The sequence below is a fragment of the Zalophus californianus genome, chromosome 14 (assembly GCF_009762305.2).
Source record: "Zalophus californianus isolate mZalCal1 chromosome 14, mZalCal1.pri.v2, whole genome shotgun sequence".
Taxonomy (NCBI): domain Eukaryota; kingdom Metazoa; phylum Chordata; class Mammalia; order Carnivora; family Otariidae; genus Zalophus; species Zalophus californianus.
Window position 1 is genome coordinate 76,663,504 of NC_045608.1, and position 22,704 is coordinate 76,686,207.

The 22,704-nt window shown below is 46.1% G+C and overlaps 1 protein-coding gene across 9 annotated transcripts in view; it reads left to right on the forward strand.

Annotated features, from left to right (window-relative positions):
* Positions 1–22,704, forward strand: part of NEDD4L (NEDD4 like E3 ubiquitin protein ligase) — a 327,989-nt gene that overhangs the window by 111,935 nt on the left and 193,350 nt on the right. The window contains exon 1 of one of the 9 annotated variants that reach the window (XM_027575488.1): positions 20,022–20,406. The exons of the other annotated variants lie outside the window; for them this stretch is intronic. The gene's annotated coding sequence lies outside the window, so the exon portion shown is untranslated. Of the gene's footprint in view, positions 1–20,021; positions 20,407–22,704 lie in introns of those variants that run through there. 9 annotated transcript variants of the gene reach the window in all.

Below are 22,704 nucleotides of genomic sequence, written 5' to 3' on the forward strand. Positions count from 1 at the left end.
CCCAGCGAGATGGCCCCACGGCCCCGCCTCGCCTCCATCCCATTATCTAGATTGCAGTTGTTAACATTTTTCTGCAGGGCGCCTGGGTGGCTCAGTTGGTTGAGCGACTGCCTTCGGCTCAGGTCATGATCCTGGAGTCCCGGGATCGAGTCCCACATCGGGCTCCCTGCTCAGCGGGGAGTCTGCTTCTCCCTCTGACCCTCTTCCCTCTTGTGCTTTCTATCTCTCATTCTCTCTCTCTCTCTCAAATAAATAAATAAAATCTTTAAAAAAAAAAAAACATTTTTCTGCATTGGCTTCATTATCTTTTTTTTTTTCCTTACTGCAGTATTCCACAGTGAATTATAGACATCATGACACCCAGCCCCTAAGTACTTCAGCCTGCGTCTCGATAAGACGGCGTATTCCTTTATAACCACAATACAGTTTTCACGAAGTTAACAATAATTGCCTCATGAACTCTCACCTGGTCCATTACCTGACTCCCCTGAACCGTGCCTATGATGCCTTTTATAACTGGGCCGTTTAGAGCAGAATTCAGTTGAGAATCATGTATTGCATTTACTTTTGGTGGTTCTCTTAAACTGCTGTTAATCTAGAATCATCCCCCGCCCCCTTCCCCCTTTAAGTGACCTGGAATGGTCATTCAGTTGTTACTTGCTGTATCATTTATTGTGCTCTTACTCCTCCTGGGTTTCCTGTCTGGTAGAAGTTGCATCTAAAGGCTTGATCAGTGGCACCTGGGTGGCTCATTTAAGCGTCCCAACTCTTGTTTCTGCTCAGGTCATGATCTCAAGGTCGTGCGATTGAGCCCCTGCGTCGGGTTCTGCGCTCAGCGCTGAGTCTGCTTGAGAGCCTCTCTCCCTTGCCCTGTATCCCTCCCGCGTATGCACATTCTCTCTGTCCCTCTCTAAAATAAATAAATCTTATAAAAAAAAAAAAAGACTTGATCAAATTCAGTTTCAACATTGGGGACAGGAATGGGGATGCTGTTTGCTCAGGTGGAACATAATGTCTGGGTGTCCTACAACCAACGGTGCTAAAACAAGATGGATCCCAGCTTTAATGTGGGGATGGTCTGTTCCATCCACGGTCCTGACTTTTCCCCCAGGTGACCAGTAAGAAATGGGGGAGGCAATATTTTGGCCACACACTGTACACAAGTAAATTTTACCTATTAACTCACTTTGTCTCCAAATAGGATTTTTTTTTTTTTTTTGCCATTTTTTGAAAACCTTGCATAGCATAAGTTTACCCAATTGGGAAACCTTGAGGCTATACATGCCTTGAGAGTCCCCTTGATGTAAGCCCTTCTAGGATTTCATTAGGCCAGAGTTTGCAAACTGTCGGTCCCTCTGGACTAGACTGAGCTCACAGGTGTGCGTATTTGGCCCATGGAAAACTAAAACAAAGAAAAATCCTGAGCCAACACTTGGGAGATTTCATATTAAAAATCCATTATTTCCAGGCTTCTGGAAAATCTTGGCAATCTAGACACCCAAGGTCACGGGGTTGGAGGTGTCTCCTGGATGCACTCGTTAGGTGGGGCCATGACCTCTGGGCCGCCAGGAAACCCGCGTCTCCCGTCCTGTTCCGTGCAGCCAGCCTCCTCTGCTGACATAGCCCTGAGCCCCTGGAGGGACGGACTGTGTTTGGTTTTGACCCCTGTACAGGGGGTCTTTAACCTAGAGAGTGGAGTCTCCCCCCACCCACAGTACCTGGACCTCCTTAGGTGGGTGCGGAGCGCCTTACGCTCAGCTGAGATGGTGTTTGTGACATGCAGGCGCTTGCCAGTCAGCCTCCTCTCTGCCAGGCCTCAGCTATCTGGGGCATCGCTGCAGAATCACAACATCACTAACGGCCTCCGGGCTGAAAAGTATTTGTCTTAAAATTCCTGCCCCTAAGAGCTCATACAGTTACTCATGTGAGCGCCCCAGAGAACCGCACTGTCAGACGATTTATTCCAGCTGTGCCTGCCCCCACCCCTCCCCACCCCTCCCCACCCCCGGTAGGACTTTCAAGGGTCTTGTTGTCCTCCTCCCGAACGGAAACCTCTTACTCTGTAAAAAAGCACACCACCCTATCTGTGTCCGTGTTTCCTTCCTGGTCTTTGAATGCACGAGTCTATGCCACGTCCTTAGAAATCTGTCCATCATGGCTTTGCACACCGCTCCGGCCACGTGGCTTCCCAGAGGGAAACAACTAGAAGTGGCAGATGGGGTCAGTGTGTAGGGCCAGCGTGTTTCTATTCTGCATCAGGCCCCCGGGCTTGCTGTAGTACCGTTAGTGTCCTCACACTACTTAGAATGCTCTCGAGTCACTGAAAAAGCTGTGCTGTGCCGGGTCCATCTGATAATCTATAAAACTAGCTATGTGAACTGGCCTTTGAGTCATCCCAGTTTTGGTAATGAAGGCATGAACTAGACAGGCCACACTTAAATGCCATTCTCTGATGTTAAGGTGAATCCCTCATTCAGAATCTTCGGCTTGGCCGTCACTCTCTTTTTTTATAAATTTATTTATTTATTTTTTAAAAGATTTTATTTATTTGACAGAGAGAGAGTGAGGGAGGGAACACAAGCAGGGGGAGCGGGAGAGGGAGAAGCAGGCTTCCTGCGGGGCAGGGAGCCCGATGCGGGGCTCGATCCCAGGACCCTGGGATCATGACCTGAGCCGAAGGCAGATGCCCAACGACTGAGCCAGCCAGGCGCCCTTGGCCTCCACTCTTGATGCATGAACATGTGGGCATCATCAGAGAAGCCTCTGCTCGGCCACATGGTCCGACAGAGAGCGGAGGGGGTAATGGGAGGACGTCTTGCCCTCATTGTGTTCAGAGTCTAGAACAACGTTCTCTGGTCACTGAGTCTGTAAGGCAGAGAATTGGATGGGTCTCAGGAAGAAGAGGGGCACCGGCATCGTAGATGCGCAATAAATTTTGGTCATCAGGTCAGAGTGGGGGCCCGAGCGAATGGAAAGATTAAAGCTACTTGAGCCATGGGTACTATTTTAATCATGTAATGTAATTACAGAGGGCCCCTCTGGGCCTTGGTGGAGAGTGGATGTCTGTGGACATGGGGGGTGGGCTCCCCCTCCCGGCTGCCCCCCCCCCTCATTCCTCAGCTGCGGGTCTTTGCCTGGAGGCCGCCCCCCCGTCCTCCCCCACTCCCCGGCCCACATCCCAGTACCTTCAGTCTTGCTTTATCCCAAAGCATTCTATACTTGTCTCACCATCTTCCTTTTTGGGGGGAGGTTGGGAAAGAGTGTAAGAAGCTCAAGTATAAGCGAGGAGGTGTGCCAACTGGAGAAGAGTCAGAAACGAAAGCATTTCTAAATGTGTAAGACAATGAAGACAATATTTATCTTACAAAAGTTGAACTTAACAACCAAGCCTGCAGAAGAAACACAGCCAGAAGACACCGTGTGGAGGGAGGTCCAGCGTTGGGATGGCCGGGGGTCTCCGCTTCCATCTCCTCACCAGAGGAGGAGGGAGAGGTTTCTCAGTCAGTGGTTCCCCTGTTGTTAGGGGGTGAAGGTGGCTCGCCAGCCCATTCTCAGTGGCCAGGCCTCTGAGAGGCCTTGGGAATACTGCTGTCTGGGACCACGATGCATCAGCGTTGACAGACATGCTCTTATTGAAGGTGAAAATATCCTGGTATTATACCTAAAAGTTACCCTTTTAAAAAGGGGTACATATCTCTGGAATCCCAAGATGTTAGATTTCTCAGATACAAATCTATGTTACAGTATTTCATCTTCTAAGAAACATTGTCATTAGATTCCATACAATTACTTCTACTTTAGGGTTTATATTTGGGGGAGGGACCTGGAAGATAAAATTTTAAGATGGCTTATAAGTGTAAGTGAGCTGGCAGGTTCTTAAGTGGGAAATAGAGCCTCCTCTGAGTGCTGTAAGTGGTTATCCAAATTGGGGGCCCGCACACTTTTTTTCTTCGAAGGGCCAGATACTAGATCTTGGGCTCAGCAGGACTTACGGTCTCCAAGAAAGCTCAGAAGCAGCCAGGACAGAATCCAGTGGGTGCGTCTGTGTGCCGGTGGCCCACGGGCCCTAAGCTGCCAGCCCCTGAGAGTATTCTCTACTGATTCTCTACAACGTACATATTTAGAACTGGGAGTGCCAGTGTTATTTGGTCATGATTTTCAGATTAAACTGTTACTTGGTTAGTCAATGACAGGAATTGTTGGTTAGTCAATGCTGGTTAGTCAATGACAGACAGGAATTGAGCCAGTATTGACTTTTTGGGCGTGGAGGAATGGGGTTTCTAGATATTGCAGGAACGTTTTTTTCTTTCCTCTCTCCAAGGGCAGCATGCTTACAATGTAACTTATGGAACTTCTTATTTATTTTTTTATTTTTAAATAATTTTTAAAGCTTTTATTTATTTATTTGAGAAAGAGAGCGCACAAGCAGGCGGAGGGGCAGAGGAGAGGGAGAGGCTGGGGCTCGATCCCGGGACCCTGAGATCACGACTTGAGCCAAGGGCAGACGCTTAACTGACTGAGGCACCCAGGCGCCCCATTTATGGAACTTTTTAGATCGGCACTGTGGATTTTGAAGTCTACGAATGAATACAACTGTCAAATTGTTTCTGTCCTAGAGGAAATGATTCTCACTGCTTTGTCTATAAATACATGAATGATAAAGTTGAATTTATACATGTACAAGCAGATGTGCAGACCCATAATTTAGTGTACTGTAATTAAAATACAGCCTGTTTTCTCCACTGAATATTTTTTAGACTTAGGACCTTAGGGCAAGTAATGTTTAATAAGGAGTCTGCAATGTGTGGCTCCTCAGTAAATTATTAAAAGAACTGGCATTTCTACTGTATAATATCAACACAAGTGATATAAAATATACCTTGCCTCTTTTTTTTTAAGAGAGAGAGAGAGAGAGAATGAGAGATAGAAAGCACGAGAGGGAAGAGGGTCAGAGGGAGAAGCAGACTCCCCGCTGAGCGGGGAGCCCGATGTGGGACTCGATCCTGGGACTCCAGGATCATGACCTGCGCCGAAGGCAGTTGCTTAACCAACTGAGCCATCCAGGCGCCCTATACCTTCCTTGCCTCTTAATGAGTGTGTGCTCACCTTCCTTCTGGCAGTCTGAGAGCAATGGGTAGTAAAAGTGCTGTAAGGAGTGTTTGCATTTCTTCCTTCCTTGTTCAAGGTGCACTATTGTGCTTCCCCTTTTGAAGAACTGATGATTGTTTCAAGTCTCTGTTATTTTTAGATGCTTGAAATTAAGCATTCATGGTAGGAAAACAGAAAAGCGTTTGAAAGAAATGCTATGTTTCACGTTTGGGGGCAACTGGTTGGGAAATCAAAAATGGGTGAATCTTTACAAAACTTGATCCTTGTTTCTTTTTTCTTTTTGTTTTTGCTAGTGAGAAAATGATAGTGTTCGTTATATATTCTCTGCCTCTGACTTGTAAACTCTTGGGAGTTCATTGTGAACAGTGGCTTTAATTTTGTTGAAGTGATTTTAAATGTTATCTAGACAGTCTGGAGAGTAGAAAGGAAATTTGCAAATTCCTTTCTTCCAGAATGAGTTATGGGCTCCCCATAGTGTGATTTCGTTTTCTCTGTTATTAAATACATAGTCAGACCATCTTGAGATTTGAATGACTAGTGAGACCATATAACTCAGGATCTTTGGTTTGTTCTTACACTGTTTCTTGGTGTGGAATGTCAAAGTATTTGAAACTGTTCTTTTTCTGGAATGATCTGTCTTCGCTGGTGGCTGCAGCGACTATTGAGGCATCTGAGCTGGACACCTGGGAGTTGACCTTGGCGCTCATCCCTCCTTCCCACCCACCAGCCTGGTCTCCGTGTTTGTGTAGAGGACTTCCCAGATGCTGTTCACATCTGCGCCCCCCCCCCTCCCCGAAACAGAATTCTCTCCAGCATAGACCGATTTCACTCCTGGCAGAACCCTTAATGATCGGATCAGTTGTTTCTGTGGATTAAGGTCCCAGCCCCTTACTCTTGACAACTCTGCACCCTCCAGGGCATCTCTCTTGGCCTTGACCTTCCTAGGCAGCCACACTCAATGCTGCGGTTGCCTTCAGAGACCACACTCTGCCTCCTTTGCCTTTGCTGGGCATCCAGAATGACCAGCATCTTCCTGTTCTGCACAGCTGCCTTGTTCTTGTCCTTCATGCCTGCACCCCCCAACCCCCCACCCCATGAGATCACCCCTAGGCAGCTTTCCCTGTCTCTGCCCACTTTACTCAGGTCTGGTGTCACTTGGCTTTGTTTGCTCACCCCTGTGCAGCTGCGTGTGGGCACACTGAGGTATGGTGTTGGGACTTTTCCTCTGCGCCCTGCTGTGGTCCCACATTGGCCCAGGGCCACCAAATCCATAACTGCCATCACCGCCCCACCCCCCCCCCCACCGCCGCCCATGCACTCAGCAAACTTGCATATTCCTCTCAGCCCCTTGGCACCCTTCCTGCCACTAGGCTGAGTTTCTTTCTCCTGCTTTTGTGCTCTCCCAGTGATTTATACATGCTCATATTTTCCTTACTGTCTCATTTCATAATTTCCTACTTATTTTATTCTGTATCTTTAAGACCCTCATTCTTATGCAGATTATCAATTTTAATAATACAAAAATTCTCGACTAACACATGCATTATTTCCAGCTCCTTCCTGCTTTGGAATTGCTACAAATGCAAAAACTTTAAGGAATACCTCACCATTAACTCCTCTGTCCATGGGAAGCTCACTGGAGGAGAGGAATTGTGAGCGTTCCTGACCATGAAGGCTTCATGGATGGCTCTTGATGCCTGGCGGAGGACATGTATTGGGGAGTTATAGCTCCCTCTGGCGGCCATATCATCACGTGCCTTTTCATTCTAGACTGTAAAAATGGTATTCAGATCTAATAAACCTTTTTAAATTTATTATTTTTTTAAGATTTTATTTTTTATATATATATTTGGCAGAGAGAGACAGTGAGAGAGGGAACACAAGCAGGGGGAGTGGGAGAGGGAGAAGCAGGCTTCCCGCCGAGCAGGGAGCCCGATGTGGGTGGGGCTCAATCCCAGGACCCTCCGATCATGACCTAAGCCGAAGGCAGACGCTTAAGGACTGAGCCACCCAGGTGCCCCTAATAATCTTTTTTAAATTTAATTTTCTGATTTTTAAAATTAGCTCAGATCTTTGCTTTAGCAGGTATTTAAGTCATTCTCAAATAGTGACATTTACACACAGGAGAAAGAATGATTTTACTTTAAGCAATTCCTACTTTTTACATAGTTGGTTTTAAAAGTAAACAATAAGTGGCATCAACTTTATTTCCCCCTTTTTCTTTTCCTTTCTTTGCCCAGTAATTTCCTAAACTTGTAGCATCATCAAAATGCCATAGACTACAAAAGAATAAATAACTGATACTGGGAAGGAATGAAATTCTTCAAATGAGGGGTACCTCATATTCAGTATGGAATAGACAGCATTCATAGACAAAATGAATTATAATGTGTTTTTAGCCTCACACTTTGATAGATCAGAACTTAAGCACTCTGTTTTCTTAAAGAAATTTCCAGGCTGACATTGTTAATATAGAAAAGTAATTATAAACAGTACCTATATCCATGCTAATTATGGCAAACAGGTATGGATTATCTCAAAAATTTCATGTTTGGCTTTGGAATTAAAAAAACTTGCATATCATTCTGAGGTGGTTTAGAAGTTTTTACCACTACAGAGAAGTTAATGGAGCAATTCATGACATGAAAAACTACAGAAAAGACGAGAGGTTTAGAAAATGTTTTTTCTCATGTTTTCTCGTCCCTGTAGCTAAATTTGTAACGATGCATGTAGATGGCGTTACTTTTCATATTGATACCCCTCGAAAAACAGTAGCAGCACTTAAAAATTTTTTTTTACATGTAAGATTGGCTAATTTTCTCTCAGGTATGCTTGGGGGTTTTTGTTTTTGTTTTGATAAAATTCTTTCGGGTGCAGGGGAAGGAGTCGTTAAGTTGTCTTTGGGAGAGTCTGCCTAGGTGGGTATGTTACAGCAAAGGACTTATTTAGACAGAGTCAGGGTGATTCAAACACCCACAGAGGAAAATGGTATAGATCATTTATCTACTCATTTTGCAATAATGTTCTTCTCTCCCTTGGCCATTTCTTAATGTCTGCGAATACTGCCAAAAAACAAAAACCGGAAGAAAGCCATGAATGTTTTCAGTGGGACAGAAGAAAAATTTCAAGAGCCACCAGAGAGAAATATTAGGGATAAAAGTGTCGGTGTGAGCAGACACTAAAATAGTTTTTCTTTTCAGTTGAAGACATTGAGATTCATTCTCAGAGCTGTTAGGACTGTTTTCATGAGATAATGTTTTCACGTGATAGCCCCTGATAATGCTAAAACCTTATACAAATACAAGGCCCTACTGTTATGTCTAGGCACCTTCCCCTGGGGGAGAAAAAAAAAAAAGCCAACCTCCAAAGCAGGCAGGTGAATGAACAAAGAATCCTAAGACCATCTCAGCTGAGAAGAAAATGCAACTTAAATGGAAGGGTACTTCTTCACCTCCTTATGGGTTGGAGAGCCTGAGAAACATGATGGCGACCTCACAGGTTGCAGAGAAAGGGGGTCGGCAGTGGGGAATGTGTTCACCACATGGTCATGACAGAGGACATTTTCGTCACCTCAGGCTCCAGCCCTCTGGGCAGCTTTCCCTCAGGCCTTTCTCTTGCTACATTGTATCCCCTTGGGCCTTTGTGGAGAATCTGAGGCTTGATTTGCAGAGTAGACTAAGAAGAGAGTGTCCCTAATAACAGTGAGGAATGGCAAAGAAATGTGGCTGGGCCTGATGAAGTCATAAATATTGTCAGAGCCTCAAATTGGGTTGCGGTACCCATCCATACCAAAGAAAACAGTTTTGAGTGTCCATTGGAGAGAGATGGAGCGTGTTCCTTCTTCTCCCCAAAAAGGAAACCCAGCAATGCTCATGGGCAGCACATCATAGTTTCCTAGTATAATAATGAGAAAGGACCATGTGAGTGTTTTTATTTACTTATAAATTTGCATGTTGGTGTGATCTGGAAAAAGATGGATGTTTGTGGTGGAAATCTCAGCAAACCTGTAAGAGGCAGGGATTAAAAGCCTGTCTTGCTTGGTCTTCCACCCCGGGCCTGCTGTAACAGACGCTATGAGCTTTCCTGCCCTTGGTGAAAACCAGAAGCCTTCTAGGATGGTTGTGAATATGCAGCTGAGGCCTTGCTGGAGGTGTTCACAGGGTCATCTCAGGGGCTAGTGGGGTCCATGGGGTGGTGGCTCAAGAAGTTTCCAGAAGGAGCTGGGTCAGTTTTTAAAGTTTCTCTGAAGGAGTAGCGTAGTGTATATTCCAGAAATGTTTTTCGTGGAGTCTCGTTTTTTGGGTACAAGAAGGTATTGTTTTGCTAAGCCCTGCTTACCTTTCTCCCGAAGCAGCATGGCAACGCTGCCAGGGAGACAGGGTTGTGTGCCGTGTTTGCTTATGGTTTATGTAGCACCAGGGATGCCGATTAGTGATGGTCCCCGACGATGGCCCTTGTTGTTCTCAAGGCACTTGTATTAGTGGTCAGTGTGGGGGTGCAGTTCAGCAGAGAGCACAGGTTTGGCTAGATGCTACTGGAAAGGCAGGGAGGCCTTGACTGTGCTAGGACCCGGGGGCACAGTGACACGCATCAGTGGCCCAGGTCAGTGACAGCTAAACAACTGTGATAATTCATCTCACCAGTAAGAAAAGAAATCACAATTAACCCAGTGAAATACCATTTTCAAATACCATGTTGCCAAAAATTAAAATTTTAACAACACATGGAGTCAGTAAGTAATCCTATAATGTAATAACACGTATGGTGATAGATGGAAGCCCCGAGACATGGATGGAGGTGTTGAATCACTGTATGAGACACCTGAAACTAACATAACACCGCGTGTCAACTCTACTGCAATTTAAGAAACATTTAATAGCGCAATATGTTGGCAGGAGTGTGAGGAAATGGCTAGCTTTGAACTGTTGGAGGAGGTGTAAGTGGTGGAGCCTCGAGCAGTTTGGGAATACTTAATCAGAATATTTATCCGAAGGCTGTTGCCCTGAGACCAGCCTTCCCAATTCTGTCCGTGTATCCAGCAGATGCACGTGCGCGTGTGTGAAGTGGAAGGTGTACAGAACCACACATTCCCTCCTGAGGCAGTCAGAAAACAGGAGGAATAACAGAAATGCTCATCACACCCGCAGGATCCTGTGTTGGGCCTGCAACACTGGTCTGCTACCCCACCTTCCAAGCTCTCCCCTCGGCTGCTTTTTCTGCTGGTTGTATTCTCAGCGGGTTTTCATTCCCAGCAGAGGCAAGAGGACGGCTCCGGCAGCCTTTGGGGCTTGCCTTCTATTGGGTCACCCCTGACCTGGGAGCAGGGGAATGGAATGTCCCATATGTTGACTGATAGTGGAGTAACTCTCTCATTTATATGAAAAACACAGGCTCGGGCTGTATGACTCACAGCCCCTCCCGCCTTCCTTTCTACGGTACGGGTACGTTCCCCAGGGGATCTTTATCCCTTGTTATGGCCATTTTACAGATGAAGCAGCAGAGTCTGAGACCTACTGTAATTTCGTATGTGGTAATCAAATCATAGTCCTCACATCCATCCTAGGAGGTAGACAGGATTGGCATTTTCCAAGTGAGGAACACTGTGGGTCAGAAAGGTTCAGTGCTTTGTCTGAAGTCAGGGCAGGTAAGTGGCAGGAGCCACGGTGTTGGCAGAAACCCTGTCCCCCCTGCCTGTGAAGCTCCTTGAGGTTCAGCTGGGCTGGGGTAAGGCCTGGGCTGCGGTGTTTACAGCCCCCCTGCCAGGTGACTGCACCGAGCAGTTCACACCACCAGAAAATGATGAAGTTCACTAGGGATTTTGACGTGATAAAAGATTCTGATTCCTGGTGCTTTACTTCCAGGCTGAGAGTTCTCTTTCACACTGCCAGGCCTGTCTTCATGCGAGAAAGTGATTTCTGACACAAGCTTGGAAAGGATGGAAGCAGCAGGCAGTGGCTGGGACCCCCACGTAGGAAAGATGGGCACAGTGCCCCGAGGGTTCTAGAAAGCACTCCATTCCCTGTCTCTGGCCGGGGGTCCTCACTGGTCAGCAGTTGTTGGCTTTCCATGAGATGGCTCTAGAGGGACCTGGGGAACAGAGAGGAACTTCGGATGACTGGTTTGGGTTTGTTCTCACCTTCGAGCATTGGCTTTCTGGCCCCAGAAAAGTTGCTCAGCCAGATTGGGGAGGTGGGGGGTGGGGGCAGGAGCGAAACTTCTGGGCAGAAATCACAAGTAGAGAGATGCACAAGCAGTGGGGGCCAGAGAAGAAGAAGGGTTAGGAAGGAAAAACCCATCTTTTCGTCTTTTCTTAGGGTTCTTGTAAATCAGAAGAGTTATAAGGAAGAAATTAAAAATTTAAAAACGATGTGATAAAGATTTGAGTTCAGTACGCTTTGTTACATATGAACATTTTATTTAATATTTTTTATGGTAGATAAATGCACAGAAAGTAGGACCCCCCTTTTGTTTTCCTTCCCACGTCATGAGATTTTTGTGTTCTCTTAAGTACATTTTAAGATTAATTATGAAAATCAAATTGCCAGACACTTGAGGTAGAAATGTATGTTAGTGATATTCAGAGATGATTAAATGCTGTTTCCTCTTCTCATGGAAAAAAAAAGGCAGACAGAACTTCTATTCTGGAAGCCAATATGGAAGCCACATTAACACATCGGAAAGCCCTCACTCCCTGCCCCTCACCCTGGGATTCCTTTGTCTATGGTCTGAGCTCATGGCAGAGAGAATATGAAGGGGCTGATCCTTCAGGGCAGCAACGTTGCTCTGCCTTCTAGAGACTCAGGTGTGTGTGTGAGGCCTGCTTTATCTCTTGGGTGCATCTTTGTTGCTCCCATTTAATCCAGAGAGAGCAGCATCGTAGGGATTTGAGAGGTCTTCTGAGGGATAGAAGAAGGGCCCGTGGAGATGAGTAAGTTGGTGTTCAAAACAGAAAGAGTGGGGCAAAGAGGCATTCGCTGAGGGCATGTGGTCCAGCAAAAGCTGTGCCCCGCATCCCATGTGCAGGTTAACCCACGGGGCGTACAGTCTCTCCCTCTCCTCAGGCAGGTCGTCACTAACCTACTGGGGAAACACACAGGACATCAGAGCTCAGAGCCCCTGGAACCAGTGGTGCTCAAGCCGGGCTGTACATCAGAATCACATTGGGGGCCCGGAGTTGCAGAGAGAGGCCGGGTTAGGGCTTTTGCCTCCCATCTGTGGCCTGGTGTGGGTTCCAGTGACCCAGGGGACTCAGTGACTTTGGCCACAGAGCCCTCTCCGGCACAGTGTTGCTCAGGTCCTGCAGTCTTGACCTTCCCAGCAACATCACACTTCTGGACACGGCGCTGGGTAAGCCTACTGGTCTTCAGCACCTAGTTTTGAATAATGGAAGTTGAGTTAATGCCTACTTATGTCTGTACGATGGATAATAATCTGTATTATTGCACAACTAATCTGTACTTGTTATTAATCTCTATTTATTGTTAGGATTGCAGGGGGCTTCATTCATTCATTATCTTTCTAATGAAAACAGTTGCATGGTCTAATATTCTTGCTGCCCGTCTGTGAGGCCAGAGAACTAGAAGCCCGGAGTTATTTCTCTGCACTGCTCTCCTGCATCTGAAACCAAGCCTTGACCTTCTCTCCCAGTCCCCTTTGTGCTACAGCAGGGATGGGAACAAAAGACTTCTATTTCACCTGTCCAGGGGCGCCAGGCAAAAGCAAAGGAATCCCTCGCCAGGCTTTGCAGTTCCCCAACAGCTCAGCTCAGAAAGCCTTTATTCTCCTCTGATATTTACTCAACACCTGACACCTCCTGGGAATCTTTAAAATTGTTCTCAAAAGAAACCATTCTGCTGCGAGTACCTATTTTTAGACTTTATAAAGCCTTTCTCTCTATCTGCCTAGCCTGCTGTTTGAAAGACACCAGGATCTTTTGTCTTTAAAAGTTCAGCACCCTCTGGCTCGTTCCCCACCCGAACTCCCCCCAAGCCCTGGAATGCTCTGGGGGTACATCTCTCTCTTCTTTCTGACCAAAACCAAAACCACAGGTTTGACCTTTACACCAGAGTTGTTGAAATTATACAACCCAAGTGTTGGGGGGGCGGCGGGGGGAGAAAGCGACTTCTAAGCAGTGAACCTTAGATGAAAGCGAGAATGAATTGCTAGGTCTTAGAACTCACGATCTGCCCCAGGCACCTTTAGCCTGTCCGCCGGACTGGTTTGAGTTTTGGACCCTGCAGTTGGCTGGCCAAATTCAGTACAGGTACACCTGACGGTTATTAGCTTAGGGTGGCAACAGCTACTGAGCGCGGGCACAAACTATATAAAATGGGATTGAGATGCTGATGTGGGCCTTGACCACATTCTGGTCGGCCTGTGCTAACTCTGTGGCCAGGCGTTTTGGCTGTTTTCTTCCCCTGAATCCAGAGGTTGTAACTAACGGCGAATGTGTGACTTCGAAGGTAGTGATCCTCCAGAGGGAAGCCCAAAGTCCAGGGGCAGTAGTGGATCTTCTCTCCTCTTGGCCCTTTCCTGTGTTTGTCTACCTTTGTTGTGCGCATGAAAGCTTCAGGAGGTGACTGTCAGCCTTCTGTGACCCTCTCATGTAACCTCGGGGGGAATCTCAGGAACGAGAAGAACCAGAAAACCAGTTAAGCAGAGGCATGCAGGCGATATTTTGGAACAATCAGATAATGATAGAAATGTATTAAGATGACCTAAGGATGTCTGTGTGGAAATCAGGAAACCGTAATTTTCACAACCAAATGGTACCTTGTGGCATGCAAATATTCGGGGAACTGCTTACAAGCACGTAGACCTCTTTCCCCTTTTTGCGTATGGAATCTCCCCTGTAGCTGATGGGCTTCGGAGCCTTTCCTCAGGGCCACCTGAAATACTGTCTCCTGGGCCACGGTCCTCAGGAAGACAAGGAATAAAGTGTTTACTAACCTACTTTGAGGTTGGCCTTTTTTTGGTCCACAATAGGACTTCCTGAATGAAAGTTTTGATTCATGTTATTAAATTTAAAGTAGATAAATTGAATATTTCTTATGGAATTCTCCTAAAATTAAAACCCCTGGTAAAACCAACCAAGTGTTCCTTGAGGCAAAATTTTTCTAAAACTGGGAAAAAGAAGAACATAGACACATAGAAGAGCTTGAAATGGGCTCACAATAAAATGTTAACACCATTATCAGGTTGGTAGAGTTACCAGTTTTTTTCTTTTTTTCTAAATTTTCTGCAGTAGGTATATTATTGAATGTTATCAGTATACTGAAAGAAAAATGTGCGTGCCTGATGATGTAGCTAACACACTTCAGAAGGAACTCCTAAGAAAATAGTGAGGTACGTATTGTATCCTTATACGTATATCCTAAGGATATATATGTGCGATACATGTTTTATAAAATATTTATATTTTACATATATATCCAAAGAATAAAGCTTTAATGATGAAGCTGTCAGGGAGCAAGAACATCCTGTCACCTTCAAGGTCCTGCTAGCCAGACTAAAAATCAAATTGACATAAGACAGATTAACAGGAGAAAATAAAATTTAGTAGGGTAAGTAAGGGGAATTCACACAGACATGGAAATTCCAAAGACAGTCCGGCACAGCGAGGAGTACCTGTTACTCGGAACTAAGGAGGAGGGGGTAGGGCACCGGGACTTCCAGGGGAAGGACTGCCATTCACAGCGAGATGAAAAAGAGCAAATGTTTGGTAAACGCATGTTTGCTGGGCCTCTCAGAAACACTGGGACACAGAGGGTTTGACCAAACAGGCCTTGCTAGGTTCCTCCCTGTGTACCAAACCGAGGTCACAGAAGAATGTGGTGATCTGTGGTGATCGCTGTCTTCGTGGAGCAAGTCCTCTAATTCTTTTTAGGTAGTTGGAGAGGTAAAGAGCTTTTCCTCAATCTGTTTTGATTGTTTTTTATTTTTTATTTTTTATTTTTTTAATTTTATTTATTTGACAGAGAGAGAGCAGGAGAGCACAAGCAGGGGAGAGAGGCAGCGGGAAAGGGAGAGCGGGGGTCGATCCCAGGACCCCGGGATCGTGACCTGAGCCAAAGGCAGTCGCTTAACCAACTGAGCCACCCAGGTGCCCCTGCTTTTTATTTTTTAAGATTTTTTAAGATTTCGTTTATTTGAGAGAGAGAAAGAGAGTACACAAGTGGGGGAGAGGGAGAGGGAGAAGCAGGCTCCCCACTGAGCAGGGAGCCCGATGTGGGGCTCAATCCCAGGACCCTGGGATTATGACCTGAGCCAAAAGCAGATGCTTAACCGACTGAACCACCCAGGCGCCCCTTGATTGCTTTTTAACTCAAAATGATCTTCATGTCAAAGCAGTATATTTGGGGACAACCTTCCCTTTGCCCCTCCAAAGCAGTGTTTATCATAATGACAGAGTTCAAACAATCTGAAATAGTTTAATTATAAGTAGATCTCTAAAATGGAATAGTACAAAACCTTAATTAAAAATGATGCAGGTGTGTGATGACGTGGAAACCTATCCAATGAAAAAGTAAGTTACAGATTGATTTGTATAATTTGTTCCCATCCTTTTGTAAGAAACTTCTTCTACACAAAAACAAATAGAGGCGATCTGAAAGGATAGTAACATACTGATGTGTTAATAGTGTTAGAGAAGGGGATTCCTGGGTGTTCATTTTCTTCCTTCACATGTGTATGTGTGTGTGTGATTTTCCTGTAAAGAATCTACATTGCTTTCGTAAAGATTGGAAAAGTTTCAGTTTTAGAAAATAAAATTGCCTCTTTAGTGCCTGAGAACCTGTGATTTGAACCTCAGAATAGACCTTTTACCCCGGTGGTTTAAATCCATCTTCTTGCACCTTCAAAAGAATTAACACAATGAGGGGCGCCTGGGTGGCTCAGTCGTTAGGCATCTGCCTTCGGCTCAGGTCCTGATCCCAGGGTGCTGGGATCAAGCCCCGCATCGGGCTCCCTGCTCAGTGGGGAGTCTGCTTCTCCCTCTCCCCACCCCCAATTGTGCTTGCTCTCCTGCTCACTCTCTTTCTAATAAATAAATATACAGTCTTTAAAAAAAAAATTACATTTATCTAGAACTTGGTGGACAGGCTAAGTGCTAAATTGTGTGCACAGAGGACATGTGTTGAGGGCTTCAGGAAAAGAAGACCTGGATGGGCAGGGAGAGGCCGACTCTTCCATCCCAGAAGCCCCAGTGCCAGCATGTGGTACTTGATACCTGGAAGCAAGCGAGACAGCATCTGAGTTGGGTTTTTAAGCCCGGGTTCCTAAATATGTGAGCCTGGATTGTGACACCGTAGGACAAGGGACTGTGCCTTACATATGAGTGTTCTGGGATGGAGAGTTTAAATTCGTGCTCAGGATCACAAATGATTCGCAATCCTCAGCAGTACTGACTTCGTGTCAGGTGCCCATTGATTTAACAACTAGGGAAGAGGGTGGGCACCTTCCTCTACTACTTTCCTATGAGAGACTTGCTGAGTTCAGAAAGGTGAAGATGTTAAGTTGCCTTAAATCAAGGAAAGAAGGTGGTTAATGGCATCATTAGGGTTAGTTTGTGGGTCTCCTGACTCCTGGCTTATCCAGTCTAGTGATTCATGCTAGTCCTTTGACAGTGGACTGCTCACTGTAATGGTCTTCACCGGGCTGCCCTGATGTGGTCCGGTTCATTTGTTTCCTGCCTCGTAGAACGCAAGGCTCGGGGCTTTTTGCTGGGTTAGTTTGTGGGGATGCAGCTCACAGGCACTTGCATCTGTCTTTCAGTGGAACTTAGTAACTCTCTCTTCTTGTCCAAGGTGGTGTGCCGGGAGCCAGGGAACACAGAGTTTGGGCCTCCAGGAATTTGTCATCTATTGCTGATTTGAGCTCAGTGTGGCCCTTGAACATCGGGCACCGATTTCCAGACATTTAAAAAGGAGGGGATGTGTTAACGCATGGAGTTGTCTTTCTGCCTGCTTGCTTCATTTCTTGATTGTTTTAAAGAATCAGTATTTATGTTGGATATTGTCCTGTTCCAACACAACGCAGCAGCCTGTGGGGCCTTGGGGATGTGCCTGTGACCGGTACCGAGGTTTCTGAAGTAAAGTGGCTGACAAGAGAGCAAGGCCAGTGTCGTGGGTGGTGGTGGTGGGGTATATGTGGACTGTATTTCTTGATCAAAGCTATTTTATCTCATTTTATCTTTTTGCCAGTTTGTATAAATGGAATTTAGGAAAGAGCTAATTGTATACTGGCGAGCTCTTAAGAGAGTGTACATTTGATTGGAAGACAACATCCTGAAATACACCTCTTGAATTAACCTAGTACAGGCATACCTTGCTTTATTGGGCTTTACAGATACTGCTTCTTACCACAAGGTGAAGGTTTGTAGCAACCCTGCATCAAGCAAGGCTGTTGGTGCTGTTTTTCCAACAGCATTTGGTCACTGTTATGTGTCTGTCACATTTTGGTCATTCTCCCAATACTTCAGACTTGTTCATTATTGTGATCTGTGATCCATGGTTATGACTCACTGAAAGCTCAGATGATGGTTAGCACTTTTTAGCAATGAAATGTTTTTTTAAATTTTTAAAAAAGAATTTATTTGACAGAGCGCACGCACGAGAGAGAGCACGAGTGGGGGGCAGAGGCAGAGGGAGAAGCAGACTCCCCACTGAGCAGGGAGCCCGTCTCAGGGCTCGATCCCAGGACCCCAGGATCATGACCTGAGCCAAAGGCAGACGCTTAACTGACTGAGCCACCCAGGCGCCCTTCAATAAACTATTTTTAACTTAAGGTATGTGCATTGTTTGTTTTTTTTTTAATGTTACTGTGCATACATATACTACAGTATAGTGTAAACAGGACTTTTATATGCACTGAGAAACCAAAAAATCCATTTGATTCCCTTTATTTTGATACTTGCTTTACTTTGGTGGTCTGGAATGGAACCTGAAATGTCTCAGAGGTACGCCCGTAGAAAAGAAAGCTAAATTTCGGTCAGGTAGTTCATTTTATAATTGTTGCACATAGCCTACTGAGGTGATGTGGGTACAACAGGAAGGACATTTTACATAGTATGAAATCCTGGAAATTCCTACCTGTACTAGTAAGCAAAGGAGGCATCTTCGTTTATACTCTTAAGCAGCTGCTGCACATCTGGTCACCCAGGCCTTCCACGGCTGTCTATCAAACCTGCATGCACCGTCTTCCCCGGGTACTTGCTCAGAAATCCCCAGTACTGTTTTAGAGCATATCCCAGCGACACCTCTTAAATGTGAATTTTCCAGTTTCTTCTCTGTAGACCTCACTTCTTCTGGCATATTTTTCCTGAGGTGGTCAGTCACCTGCTTTTGGGAGCCTCCTGGACCTAAATATATTCACCAGGGATCGATGAAGTCTTTGGAGGAGTGAAGTGGTTGGGAGCATTTTTTCAAATGTTACCTGATTGGCCACTCTTTGTGACCTGATTTTTCCAGCCCATTCTGTCCTCCAGCCGCACAGAACAACTCCCCTGAACCCACCTGAGTCCTGCTCACTGGCCAGGGCCCGGCTCAAAGACTGCCTCTTTTTCATCATGTCCTGGGTCTTCAACTGGCTTCCTTCCTTGGTGAAGATGCCTGCCTCATATTTTCCAGTTGGCCCTTGGCTGTTACGTTTTGGGAACATACTGGCTCTTTGCTTCTCTTTTCTCTGTCTTGGGGACTTTATTCTTTGTAACCAAATCACCAGGTGTTGGATCCGAGACAGAAGTGAAAGGGAAGAACAGAACTTTGAACCTTCCACTTGTAATTAGTAGCCTGATCAGAAGTCTGTGGGAAAGGAGGAGGGTGGGGAAGAAGATGTGCTGGGGAAGAAAGAACAACGGCCAAACCTGTTTTCAGAAAATCAGTGAAGCAGGAATGCCAACCAGCCTCCTTTAGAAGGATGGGTTGAAGGTGGTGTGGGGCTCATGACTGCAATGTGCAAGAGCCACCACTAGATGGTGACGGCAGCTTCTTGGCCCCAGCCGGACTCTGGGAGTCCCCCTCCCATCGAAGGTCTCTCGAAGCATAGCACTGATGGGGGTTACTCATGCCACTGTTGTTCCTGTCAAAGAGTAGTGTCCTAAGCAGCCCCTGAATTCCATTTTAAGAAATCATTGCCTTTTAAAAGAAAAAGACTTCTGGCTGAGTTAAGTGCCTATCTTTTCCCTCAACATTAATGACTCCTAGAAGTAAGCATGTGCATGTTCTTGGCCCCAGGAATTTGGGTCAGAAACCTCCTCTGACTCGGGCTGCAGGTTGGTATACCTTTCACGCTTTGGGCCGAGGGGCCACATGATTTAGCTTTGACCTTCAGATGCTAAAATGATGTTTACATCGGCCTCCCTAACCTGTTGGAGACATTGGTTAAAATAGAGAGTAGGAGAAACTCATCTTTTGCTATTGGTTACGTGTTGGATTGGTTTTTAAATTGAGGGGAGGTCAAAGGGGGTGGCTGTGGTTGATTTAGGACAGTACTGTTAGAGCCACCAGCTTTTGGGAGGTGGGGCTCAGGCCCATTGACCTTGAATTGCTGGTTTCTGCCCCCAGGATCTCATTCCTCACGTGCTCATTCCATATAGAGGAGGGCAACTGAGCAATTATTTAAACATGAGTATCCAGAAGGATTTCTTCATTTCCTTGAATGTCCTTCCTTTCAACGTTGGCATGAACGTTTAGGGGGAAATGCCATTAATTTTCAAAAAGGGACATTCCGTGTGCCTTGGGGTTTCTAAAGTCCCAGGTCCCCTCGGCTAGGCCGGGTGTGCGCACTTCTTCCTGTAAGTCAGCTGTTAACTTTCCCGTTGTTCTTTTGCGGGGGCAGTGTTGCGGGACCGTGTCTTGTGTTTTGTGTCTCTTGAATCCACAAAGTTCCTCCTATAGCCATTGGTTCTGCTGCCTCAGATGAGCGGCTTCCTCTCTTCCCCACATTTGAATTTGCTCCTGATTTGTTCGAGGCGCAGGCATCCGCAGTAGCTTCCAGCCCAGACAGGCTTCGGCACAGCACCAGCCAGTACGGCTCAAGGGTGTCTGGGGTGGGTGGCTCTCCGTGGGGCCTTACCTGGGCGGGAGCTGCTGCAGAACCCTCCCCTGGAAACACCTCCCAGGGAGTGCGGAGCCTCCCGCCCCAGGCTGCTGATCACCTGTCAACAGGAGGAACCCGGCGGAGACCAGGATTTCTTCTCACTGCTGCTGTTGTTAGGGGAAACAGACAACCATCTGCATCTAGACCAGCCTCGCTCTGTCTCTCTCCCCTTTAAAAGGAGGTCTTCCTGCCCAGGATCTGGTAAGCGCCACAAAGGGTTCTGTTTTCCTTGGTTAAATCCGGAGAACATTCTCTTACAGTGGATTTGTTAGCTTTAATCAAAATTGGATCAGAATTGGGTGAATTACTTGATCTCTTTTGTGTCCGTTAAACATGTTTTGCATGCTGCAAGAATAAAAGTATATACAGTGAAACATTTTAATTACGTGTTTAACCTATGTCGTCTGGTTTGAGACCTATTTTTTTTCCTGTGCTCTGAAAAACTATTCTAGATATTGCTCTTCCGCCCCCCCCCCACCCTTTTATGAATAAATTACTGCATTTGTCATCACTGTGTTCCTGAAATGTCAGAAATAGACACAGTGAAGGATCTGTCATGCAGAGTTTGGAAATTTGGTACAAAACTCCAGGTGACATGAGGATAGGTCTTTCATTTAAAATGTTTTCTTTTTAGACTTCATTGTTAAGTTCAATTTAAACATAGCAAATGCAGTCGGCTAGGTCATGGTGGGACAGGCGTACCTCTCTATTGTTTTAGATTTACCTCCTGGGATACAAACACCTCCCTTATTTGTTTTATAACCTTTACAGGAAATGCTTGAGGATGAGTCACATGACTCCTAACTTTAGTTTTCACTTGTGTTCACACAGATTAAATGATTTTGCTCTTCTGTGGATGGATATTCAGTTAGGAACTTTTCAGAATTGTAAACCAGGTGCCTGATCATCTTTCCCCCACATTTTCCAGTCTCCAGACATACAAATTTGTATTCCCTTATAGAGAAAATAAAACTGGCAGTTAGATTTTCTGGACTCTAAGTTAAAAGAGTACTCGTGCTAAATGTCATTAAAAATACGTATAGAGATTAATCTCCAGGAGTCCGTTGTCTGTCCGTTTCAGATTAATCTCCCTAGCAAGAATTAGTGTGGTTCTACTCCCCCCCCCCCCCCCCCCCCCCGCTTCTTTCTACTTCGGTCACAAGTAATGCTTTCCGGCAAATATGTAATTGGAGGGAAATTGAATTATGTAATACTGGGATGGAAAAGCAGGGCAGTGCTTGCTCTTTTTGGGTGAGTCCCTAACAAGAAACTCTCAGGCTGCCTCCGGCAAAGGATGGCGGTGGAACTGGTGATGATCTCTGAGCTGTGGAGGAGGGTGTGTGAGGGGGGAAGCCTGAGCCTGTGTAGCCGCTTGAAGCATGTCAGAAAGAACACTTGTCAGAAGTCTTCAAAACCATGGCTGTCTGTAATGTGTGAAATTGAACTTCTGACCCTGTTTGCTTGATGGCGACTTCTGGTTTTGCGTGAGAAGTGATATTGGGGCCCTGGATGTGGGAGAAAAGGCAGAGCCGCCTAATGAAGAGGGACATGTAATCCTTGTTCTGTGTGGCTCAAAACTCTGGAGTCGAAACCACCACCTTAAAAAGGAGAGGTTTCCACCAAGAAATGGAAAATTGGAGACACAAAGTCTGCACACCTTACCTGTTTATAATTCCTTACCTGTAAACTTCTTGCATGCGAGGTGACAGTTATACCTCATAAGGGATGAGGAAGAACAGAAAATAAATCTCAGAGAATTAACTGCAGCTCTGGGTGGAGAACATTCTGGAAGGAAAGAAAGAAGTGCGCCCCCCAACCCCTCGCCAGATGCCCCTCTTGGGTTCTGCTCCTTCTGTGCCATTGAGGTGCCCTTCTCCTGAAGTGACCCAGTTGCTGTGTTTGGCAACAAGAGGCTGGGACTTTATCTAAATGCATTTTTTCAGCTTGTGAACTCTCATTCTTTGCCAAGAGGCCCGAGCGCCTGGTTAATGATCTTTAATGTAAATGATCCTGTGCCATGATTAACGTTTAGCTTGGTTAGTACCACACAGGCTGAACTCCCTGGTCCTCCCCTGGGACTTATTCTCTGCCAGCCATCTGCCCACCTGTAGAAACTGGGCACAGCCAGTTCTCTCTTTATGTGTTCTCTTTCCCTGGGGGTGGCCGGGGTGTGGGGGGGCGAGTTTGGTGTGAGCCAGATGAGGTGGAACCAAAGATATTCAGGGGAAGGGAGCAGCTGCAGAGCGCTCTGTGAAGTGGAGGGCTCCAGAAATCCAGAGACCCATCTAGAGAGCCTTTGTGCTGAGCCTGCTTTAGGGAGGGCTGCTCACACTTTAGTTCAGGGGGTGGTGATGTGGGGTGAGCCCCATTTCCCAGCCCAGGTGCAGACTGCCTGGGTCTCGAAGCCACCCTGGCAACCATCTGCACTCCTCCCCTTCTTCTGAGAGGACATCCACTGGCTTCCCTTCTCGAAGGGAAGAGGCCTTGGGATGGCCTTGG